Source organism: Furipterus horrens, unplaced genomic scaffold (assembly GCF_987537825.1).
Source record: "Furipterus horrens unplaced genomic scaffold, mFurHor1.1.pri manual_scaffold_2, whole genome shotgun sequence".
NCBI lineage: Eukaryota > Metazoa > Chordata > Mammalia > Chiroptera > Furipteridae > Furipterus > Furipterus horrens.
Genome location: NW_028327172.1, coordinates 61,840,071 through 61,851,471, shown reverse-complemented (window position 1 = coordinate 61,851,471; position 11,401 = coordinate 61,840,071). Strand labels below are relative to the sequence as shown.

Here is an 11,401-nt window from a genome sequence, read left to right as displayed (position 1 = left end):
CTAGAGTGGCCATTTTATAAACGCGTATTGGTTTCCAGATTCCTGGGATTATTAGGTGTTTATTTGTAGTGTGTGCCGAGTCAGACCTACTCTTTCTGACCCCGGAGCCAACACGTGTAAGCATTGTTTTATTGAACTCCATCTCCCTTGATCTCACTCTCTTCAGGACACCCCATTTCCCGTTTCACCCCCTAATGTATCAGATGCATTATCCTAACCTGTTGCTTCTTGATTCCTTTATAAAAATGGAGCAACTAGAATGAAACATAGAATCCTAAGAAGTGTCTAACAGGTGTGGGGTCCAGAGCGTATCTTTTCCCTAGGTACATTTCTGTAAATAAATTCTAAGCAGGTATTTTGGCAGGATCATCCGATGGCCACCTTGTGGTCACCTAAAACCAAAAGATCTCTTAAGGAGTCGCAGCAATGTATCTCCATTCTAAACTGCTGCAATTCACTTTGGGAAATGTATTTTTCCAGACTGTGTGCTTTAACAAGAAACTCTGTATGCCTGGAAAATGCAAGCAGTCAATAGGTAATTATTGGGCTTGTGCCAATGCCAACAGTTTGCCTTCGTATGACTACTTAGTTTTAATAGCTCTAAATGTCACTGGTTTAGTATGGTGACTGCCAGAGGGAAAGGTTGTTTGCGGCAGGGAGGAGAGGGTAAAGGTGGATAAAGGGTGGTGGAAGGAGACTTGACTTGGGGTGGTGAACACACAATACAGTGTACAGATGATGTGTTATAAAGGTGTACCCCTGAAACCTATGTAATTTTGTTAACATATGTCACCCCAATATATTAAATAAAAATAAAGATCAGTGTTTTTATTAGAAAATGGGACAATAATATATTTCCTGCTAGTTTTGTGGAAGGTTCAAATGAGATAGTGCGCAAAATGTAAGTGGTGTTGTTATCATAGATAATATAGATTTTAACACCACATTAGAAAGGTAATTATAACTACCAAGACCATAATCACATAAACTACAGCCTAAAGATCTTATAACTATCCCAAACATTAGATCATCTGTTCAGATTAATCATAATTTTTTTTTTTTTTACAATTCTATTTTCCCTTTACAAGATGTTCAAAGTTTGCTTTCATTGCCCTCTCGTGGTTGCTATGCAGAAGACATAACTACTGTTTTACATTTGTATTTTGGGGATGCTTGGCAGTCTTATAAATATTCTTTAAATATTGTTAGGTTATATACATTCTTGTCAGTTGGTAACCCTTCAAGGATCAGCCTATAAGGACAGTGCCAACCACTATGCCTTGCATAAAATAGATGTACCTCATACAATGACAAGTATGACTGGCGGTGCATTGTTTTATTAGGTTTCCACATAGAATCTACTGACTTAAAATAATAATCTAAGTTTACTCATTTATTCATTAAATATTTATAGAATGTCTATTATACATCAGGCCAACAAGAGAGACATTTTCCTGGATTAAAATCTCATGAGGAAAATGGCTTATTAAATATATCATTACAAATAAGCATGGTAAATGCTGTGATAGGGCAAGTACTGGGCATAAGTGCATTAAGAAACCCTGACCTGGAGGAATTTCTGTGTGCTTTTGGGAGGGTGAAGTAGAATTTAGAGCAGGAATTTAGAGTGTGTAACAAGGAATCTGAGATCTGAAGAATAAATAGGAGAGTTATTTAGGAGAAGATGGCAGGCTTGGGGAGAGTGTTTGAAGGAGAGGATGCCATATTCAGTATCGTTAGATAATGGAGAAAGGGGGGAGTTTTAAAGATGAGGTTGGAACTTTTTAAAAAAAGCTATATTAGGGAATTGAGACTTTAGCCTGATGGTTAAATTATAACCTGTAGACTCTGACAATGCATGGCTTCAATTTTTATTTTTTTAACTCCTATTATTTAAAGGGAAAATTTTTAGTTATTAATGATAAAGTAATTGTTCAAAAAAACTTTCAGGACTTCCGGCTAAGATGGAGGCTTAGACGGACGCGCTAGGTCTCCCTCTACAACTAGAGAGGAATACAACTACTTCAAAACAAAGGATAACTAGAAATTCCAGAAAATAAAACTACACGGAAGCCCAACATATGAAGTTATAAACCAGCGGCGCCCTTTGGGCAGGTAGGATGAGCGAAAGGGGGCGGCGCTGTTTGCGGTCGCACCTGGGACAGCGGCAGGGAGAACAATCCCGGCTGCAGTCGAACCCCCGGCAGCTCGCGACCCCAACGCTGGGGAAAGCAGCCACCACATCGCCTTGAACAGTGAGGCCCAGGGGGGCGGGAGGACGGATCCCAGTCTCCTAGCGGAATAACTGTGTGAATCCATCTTGGACCCCCGCCCCCAAAGAAAGCGCCACAGGGCTGCGAAATAGGTCGCGGACAGGCACCGGTCGCTGGATTGTGACGACAAAGCACCACGGCACAGCAAGAAAGGTTGCCGAATGGCGCCGGTCGCTGGGTCTTTACGAGTACACAGGCACTGCCCCCTACAGCCGGCCCAAGAAAACAAAACGCATCTGTCAAAATGAGGCAGACAACTATAGAAATCCCGGTGGCACAGCTCACCAGGCAACAGATGGAGAACCTGACAGATGAACAGATAAGAAACCTGTCAGATGCTCAGTTCTGGGCCATTGTTATCAGGTGGCTTACAGAATTCACAAAAGATCTGGAAAAAGATGAGAAAGAAGCGAAAAACACTCATAACGAAAGGAACAAAACCACATACGAGACAGATGGTGAGGAAATAAAATCCAGAGTTCATTTCAACAAACCGGAATATGGAGAAGGAACAAGCAGTCAACCAATGCAGAGAGAGGAAATGGGAAGCAACGATGAGAGGATCAGAAACCTCTGGGACAGCTATAAAAGACCCAACATAAGAATCATTGGTTTGCCAGAGAGCGAGGAAGATGAACTAGAACTTGAAAAATTGAGTGAAAATATAATAAAGGAGAACTTCCCAGACTTGGGGAAGGAAATAGACTTACAGGTCCAGGAAGCACAGAGAGTTCCAAAAAAACTGGACCCAGGGAGAACCACTCCAAGACACATTATAATCAAAATGTCAAAAATTAAAGATAAAGAGAGAATCTTAAAAGCAGCAAGAGAGAAGAAAAGAATTATGTACAAAGGGGTCCCAATTAGACTATCAGCTGACTTCTCAAGGGAGACCCTGCAGGCAAGAAGGGACTGGCAAGAAATATTCAAAGTAATGAAAATCCAAAACCTACAACCACGAATACTCTATCCAGCGAAATTGTCATTCAGAATAGAAGGACAGAGAAAGTGTTTCCAGGACAAAATAAAACTGAAAGAGTTCATTAGATCCAAACCACTGATATATGAGATGTTAAAGGGACTGGTTTAGAAAAAGGAGGATCAAGACAATGAAATCTAAAATGAAAACTGCATCACAAGAAACAACAGAAGCTAGGGAATTGAAACAAAGGCAAACTAAACAGGCAACGAGACTGGAAAAAGAACTATAGGTATGGGGAACATATTGGGGGGAGGTCAACAGGGAGGAGGAATGGGGAGAGGGAGGGAGATGATATAGGCATTAAGGATCATGGTAGGAGGGAATGGAATAGACAGGGAGAGGTTGAGAAGAACTGTATGCACAACTAATGGACATGATCTAAAAGGGGGGGACAACTGGAGGGAGGGGGGCCACCGGGTGGAGGGGAGAAGAGGGAAGGGAAATTGGCACAAATGTAATATTATAATCAATAAAACACATTAAAAAAAAAACTTTCAGAGCCTCCTTTTTATCACCCAAGTTTCTCTCAAACACATACAGGGGTGGGCACAAGTAGGTTAACAATAATACTAAATAATGAAATAATTAATAAATAAATAATAATAAACTGTTTCATGTACTCACAACTGTAAACCTTCTTTGCCCACCCCTGTACATTCCTACCATGTTGGAGCTGGGAGGGACTTTGAGATCCTAAGATTTCCTCTTTTTACTTTACTGAGAAGTGAGGGCATCAAGAATCTCCTCAGGATGTATCGAGTGTCTGTGCCTGGAAACTTTTCCTACCCATCTAGAGCTTGGAGTCCCAGGCCTGGGATTCAGGGGCTAGGTGGTCTCCTCTATTTCACATCTTGTTGGCTTGGACTGTTCAGGATCCCTGAGCATCCCGACATTTCTCCTCTGCACTGAACTTCATGCTCTTCTTCATTGTGGCCGGATGAACAGACGGTGCAGCTTAGAGCCGAGGATTGTATCTGGGAGAATCTTCCCATTCCTGAGGAGAGCATAAATCTTCCCCAGATCAGCAGGCTGGGTTTTGCCTCTTCTATGACACTCCCTTGCTACAAGGGGCTTGTACAAGCATCTTAAGGATGTAGACACAGCTTGGTCATGACTATATCTTTATTGCAAAATAATATGAGCACTGAAAATGCCTGTAAAGTTTATTGTTGACAGCAATGGGTGGATAAATGAACAGAGTGGGATATCTTATTTCCTAACAGAAGGTTTAAGTAGATGTTACAAAGGGAATGAAAAGTATATTATCTTAATAGTAGGCATTGGAATTTTTCTCAAGGAAGAAACAGAACTTAGAGAGTCTTTTACAAGTAAGCAAAAATGATAGTTGTACTATTTAAAATAAAAAATAAAAAATACCCAAGAATTTAAAATAGTAAGAGATTAGAGAAAGTGAGGAGGGAGGAAAACAGGGAGAAATCAGGGCAGAGTGGGACAAGTGCCGAAAGAACTTGAAAACCAGAGAGAGATATCTGATGCTGAATTTAAAATGTTTTACATGTTTGACACAGATCACTTCCATCTTTTTGAGTATTAAGAGCTGCCTACTACTCACAGAGGAGATGCTAATGGACACACAATTACATTATGTTAGATACAAAAAGGGGCTTTTCTCAGATGTTCATGATTTCAGGGACACCTGACTCATGTCCATATATGCTGAATATGAAGGCAGATCAAAGAGATGGAAGAAAAGTGCAGCTTCCTGTCTCCTTAATTCTATCATACATATGTGAGTAGAATAATAAAAATATGTGAAAAAAATAGCGATATTTTGTGCACTTATATTGCACATGAAATATGAGAGATATTGAAAATTAATGTTTTTGTAGTTTGGATCACAGCATAATTTCTAACCCGGTCCATCAGGAAAGTTTTCCTCCAGGGTAGATTTTGAACATGGAGAAATAACAAGCAATTACATTAGATGGAAGATTAACTGTTGATTCTTCACTGACCCCTCTTTCTTTTGCTCAAGCAGGAGAACCATTCCATCAGTCTATGTTCAGAAAGGAGCTCTCAAGCCAAGCCATCTTGGTTCTTAGGTCTCCTGGTTGGTTCTCTGAACTTTGTCACTTGTAAAATGGGACTCTCACAATATGAGAGAGACAGACAGAGAGACACAGAGAGAGAGAGAAGGCAACAAAGCCACAAATTCTACTTTCAGATTTGAATTCACCTTTCATTCCTTGAATTATATTTTGAAAGTCTAACATTATGATACCAACTGTTTTTAATACTGTGATCAAATACAGTCTGCAGCATAAAAGATCAGCCGACATACCGGACACCACTGGTACACACAATTCTGTGAAAAATCATTTACTGCCATCTTGTGGATTGCCAGGAAATAACCTTAGTCACAATGTGCTATTTATTGTGCTAGGTACCAGATCTGTAAAATCTTGCTTAAGAAAGAGTTCACAATCAAACAAAGGATCTGAGAAGTGTTGCAGCAAATAAAGACATGTTATTAAAGCATTTTCTAACCTTATTTAACTGGGAAACTTTTTTCCCTGGAATATGAATTACTATCCAATATTGAACAATACTTTTAGAAATTCTGCCTTAAATTAATCCCCAGAAAAACTCAGGTAGGCATTTCATTTGGAAGAAGTAATATTTTCACATTGAAATCTTATTTGCAGAGCTCAGGTGGTACAGCAGAGACAGTGCAACCCAAATGCTGAAGACAAGAAGTATCCTACTCTGTCTGGAAAGATCCTCATCAAATAGGAGTGTAACTTCAGGAGGGGGCAATGGAGCATTAGATAAAGGATATATTTTACATACAACTTATCAACCTATTTCTTCTATAAAACCAACCTGCAGATAAAGCCTCAGGATAGCCTCAGGAGGGGAGGCAAACACATACACTGGGTATTTCAATAACATGGAAAATGCTAATATTAAGTTCTGGGGGCCACGTGGACACAAAAGAGAGGCTATCCTTACCCAGTCCAGGAGTATGGGAAGACTTCAGGAAGAGAAACTTCCCCAAGAAAGAGGGCCCTGAGAATGCAGGACCACTGGAGAATTGGGGATACTGTAAAATGACTAGCATTTCTTGAGTCCGAGCTTAGCACTAAGTATGAGGCTGGATAACACAGTATAATTTTATTGAATCTTAACAACAGCCTTGTCAGGTTGAAGGCTCAGAGAAATTCAGTAATTTGCCCAAGATGACTCAAATGATCAGCGATGACAGTGGTATTTGGACCACCATTGTTTCTGATTGTAAAGCTATTCTTTTCTGCAATTCCAGCCTTAAGAAAGAAAATTGAATCTGGCAGTTTGCTTATGTCTGAAGCTGTCTGCGCTTGTAAGTTCAGGTAATGAGGGAAACCTAAATGCCTGAAATCGTTACAGGGAGACACACAAGCCACCACAGGAAGCCATGATACACAGAGACACTAAAGCTGAGGGGACTTATAAGCAGCATCTAGAACCATGGAAGCTTCTCTTGGGGGCAAGGACTGTGTCTCTCCCATTTCTGCACCCCATTAATTAACACAGAACCCAGCTACTAAGCAAATGTTGAATGAATGAATGAATGAGTGAATGATGAGATATCTTTGCCCACCTCTCTGAAGGGAATCTTAGGGCTTCTTTCAGTTGCATTCATTTAGATTCTTGGCTCAGAGGGCCCCTTCTGTCCTGAAAATTCAGAGTATCTTAAAGCTCTTATCTCTTTGACCAATGGAATATATATTTCCAAATCAGATAGATTCTTTCCTGTTGACTAATAGGAATTCCCGTAGATCAAGAAAATAGTAAATAAATACTCTACACATATTAAATGCTAAATACATGATGTTTGTTTAAAATTTGTTTGCAATATATGTTCTTCCTCCAAAAAGATGTTTGGATGATGGAGTCCCTATACAGGCCTCAAAAGCTAACACTTGATCCTGAGCCTTCTCCATGCAAACACTGAAGATGAGCAATGATAGAGGACCCTCCGATAAAGGGAAACCTTGCATAGAGACCTCAAGTTCTAAGGAAGGAGTGATCCTCAACCAAAAGTGGACTGACTTTTGGTTTTGTCTCAGACTAATTTATTTTGGTAGCTAATTCCTGACAACTCTTATATTTGCATCATCGTTTCTATGTATAAAGCCCCTTTCTGTGGACATTAGCGCCTTTGATCCTTACTGCATGTCTTCAAGACAGCCAAGAAGATGATCACCTGGCCATGTTTATGTGGTAGGAGATGAAGAGTTCGCTGATTCTGCCACTTGGAGCCAGCTGGTCTCCAGGCACAAGCTGTCTTACCTGTCATGCTAATTGCTTTTGGAATGTGCCTCAGGGGGATTGGACAGTGAATGATTTAAATGGAAAGGAATTTATTGCAGAAAGAAAAGATCACTCACTAGATCTTCAGGAAGGCTGGGAAACCAGGATGAGAGGCCAGGAGGAAATTCTAAGGAAGGGCAGTCTGTCAAGGATGTTGCTCCTGAGGGTATCACTGTAGGCCACTTAGGCCAGATCACAGCTTCTGGAAGGGCTGTGAAGAGACCTCTCTCTCCACACGCTTTACACCTTAGTGTGGGAATTCCAAGTTCTGGCAGGAACATCTGCCTGGCCAGTCCATGCTATGGGTAAAGGATGGGGAAAGGGAATACCCACCCCTCACCCCATCCCAGCTTCCCTAATGGGGGACGAGGCTGTGCCTCCTCTCTATCTTAGGTGGCCCAAAATACGAAGGGTATTTGAACAATAAGCAGTAAATGATAAATGTCTGTTAGAGATCATTTGGTTCACTGAGTTCTACTTGAGGAATGTTTTAGATCTGAAATCTTGAGAATCGTAATTGCTTCTTAATAGAAAGTATTTGTGGGGAGTAGCCTCCGAGGAAGGGGCCTGGGCCTGCCTTCCCTGATGCTGCCCATCCTGGTATGTCAACAAGAGATTCAGGCAAGGACAAAGTATCAACTTTGCCAATGTCTGTGGACCATGAAGACTTCAATTCTAATGCTGATGATTTTCCGTTTCAAGCACTTTGGGCCCCAAAATAATTAAAAATGTCTTTTGAGGTAAAGAGATTTACAAATATCAAAGTACCTTGTCTTGAAAAGTCTGTGTAGCTCTATTAAACAGCTACACTCTAATAAATGATTAAATGGATCATCGGTTCTTTGAGGTGAATCCACATTTTGATCTTTAGAAGAGATGAGGAGCAGGTCAAATGGGACATGGTCTCCAACCTACTATTTTATTTTTGTTGGGAAAGAAAAAATATAGAAAATTATAGAGAAAATATATAAGAAAAATATGTATAGAAAATACAGAAAATATATTGTCCTACTCTGGATATGACACTGCACCAGAGGCTAGAAATGTAGTGGTAAAGACCACCGATGCCATCCTGACCTCCAAAGAGTTGGCAGATTTGAGTTCTGAGTGTGCACAGGTGTTGGGGAGCACAAATGGGGTGACCTGGCCCAGACCAGGGCACCAGAAAGGTATTTATGAAGAAGCGATGTCTTGATCTTGGGCTGAAAAATATATAAAGTGTAGTCCAGCCAGAGGGCAGGGCAAGGGAGGAAAAGTGACGCAGATTGGCATGTGGCCCAGAAGCAGGGAGAGCACACCATGTGAAGGGTGATAGAGAGGGAATTTGGGGAGATGTGGGATTAGCCAGGAGGGAGGCACATCATATACTTTCTAAGGCCTTAAAAGGGAATGAGGACAAAAGGGCAGCAGGAATATGTGGAAGAGTTTCAAGCATAGTAAAGGCAGTCGCCAATGCTAACACGCGGTGGTGGGGGTGCTTTCCCACACTAACAAGCAATTTCCCAACACCAGCTGGGCCTCCTACAATTTAACTCGGTTCTTACACTTTCTACCCAGAGACAGCCTCAGATCACACAGGCTAAGGGCTCAGTCCTACCAGACTGCCCACCCCTCACCCCTAGGCCACCTCAGATACCAGGTTCATGTCCCTGTTATCATTTGTGCTTCTGATCGACTGGCTATAGATCAGAACAACAACCTCCTTGGGTCACAGAATTCAGAGAAACATTTAACAAATTAGATCATTGGTTTATCATAAAAGGCTATAACTCGGGAATAGCCAGATGGAAGAGGTGCTGCGGGCAGGTATGGGGAAATGCGCAGAGCTCCCATGCCCTCTGCAGGCACACCTGTCTCCTGGAACCTCTTCATGTTCATCAGCCCAGGAACTCCTCCTACCCAGGCCTTTTGGGTTTTTATGGAGGTTTCATTACATAGACACAATTGATTCAATCATTGGCCATAGATTGATTCAATCTATAGCCTATCCTCTAGGAGGTCTGAGGTTTGGGATTAAAAGTTCCAACCCTCTAAACACAGGGTCGGTCCTCCTGGCCAACAGCCACACCATTCTTAGGTACAGCTTAAAAGTCACACCATTAACATAACTATATACACCGTTGTCACTCTCATCAGTTAGGGAATTTCAAGGGTTTCAGGAGTTCTGTGCCAGAAATGGGGATGGAGACCGAATATTTATTTCTTATTATAAATCACAACATCCCACAGGGGAATAGCATAATTAGAGTTGACAGAACTTGTGAGGTTAACTTGGGAATTGAATAAAATGATAACTTTGAAATCAAGCAGATCTAGGGTCCAGTTCTAGCTTCATCTTTTACTAACTGTGAGGTCTTGGTCAAGTTATTTAAACATTCTGCATCTCAGATCTTACCTGTGAGATAATAGAGATAAGACTGCGTGAAGCACATGCCACATAATAAATGCACAATAAATATCTCTTACCCCTTCTCCCTTCTCGCACTAAATTCAAAGTCATTTTGTCCAGAATTGACCATAAGGGGCTTGCTGAAATTAATCTTTTTAGGCTTACTTAGGTAGCGTGGAACCCAGGAAAGATTCCCAGGAAAATTGGTAGTGGTTGTATTTGAAGTTAAACAGGAATTGTCATTTGAAGAGAACAAGAGTCTAGTTCCAATTACAAGCAACCCTGGCTTTGATTATGCCACAAGTTTCCACTACTATGTCCACACCATGTTATTCCTACCCCACTGGTCCTACCTCATTAGGTTTCCTTCATCATAATTTTCTATGTCCAAAGTCTCTAAAGGCACAAAGGAGAGAATTCTGTTTATATTTCTGCTGATTAAAATGCACTTATGAATGGCCTTCTATGGGTCAATCATTATACAGAACATACACATGCATGTATACACATGCACAATGCATACACACACATACATGCACACATCTTCATACTTTTCATGAAGAAAAATGAAGGTGAATCATGCATTCAAAGTGAGAAAAATTAAATGAAAACCTCGATATTTAGCTTCCCTTTTCATATACATTTTTCTAGTTATTTTCATATACTGTGGGCTATGAACCTAGTAGTATTTTTGCTGCAGCTCTACAAGCTGTGATACATAATTTATTTGTGACACATTGAGCAAGCAGTACCCAAGGAATGGAACTGGAAAACAACAATGCTTCTTTTGGCTTCCTACAATGCTTACAAAATTTATTGAGTTTATTCATTTGATATGTGTACACATTCCCTGCCAGACAAGGGTATTGCTTCCTCAGTGGAGCCTGTGTTCTCAGGGCCCTCTCAGGGAGCAGAAGTCCCTTATTCATTCTAAGTTCCTTTGCTGAGGAAATTCAGTACATGCAGAAGCATGTGGTGGGAGTTCACGCTCATCAACATTTTATTCCTTTCATTACAACTGTGAAAGACAGCCGTGTGGTTTGTCAGTAAGGAAGTGTTCCAAGCCCTCCCAATTGACTCACTACACGGGCTACCTGGAAGAACCTATCTCCCATGATTCTGCAGCTATGGCCCAGTGGGCACTCATTGTACAGGCTGGTGCCAAACTGTGTGTGCCATTGTATGTGCCAAGTTGCTAAATATTTTGAATAGCCCCCCTGACTGGGCAAAGGAAAAAGCCAGGGTGGCTGGGGCATAAGTGAGAGCAGAGGAAGTGGTGTACAGGGGGCCAACAAGGTAAGCAGGGGCCAACCCTACCACACCTCAGAGGCCGTGTCAAGAATTTTGACTTTAAGGACAACAGAAAGCCAAGAAAAGGTTCTAAAAAGAGCATTCAAAAGTCTGAAATTTAGTTTGATGCTATCAGTTCCAGCTATTCTCAAA

The 11,401-nt window shown here is 41.1% G+C and overlaps 1 protein-coding gene across 3 annotated transcripts in view; it reads right to left on the bottom strand.

The window, feature by feature from the left end:
* DLG2 (discs large MAGUK scaffold protein 2) overlaps window positions 1-11,401 on the bottom strand; it is a 725,256-nt gene that overhangs the window by 331,360 nt on the left and 382,495 nt on the right. The gene's annotated exons all lie outside the window — the stretch shown is intronic.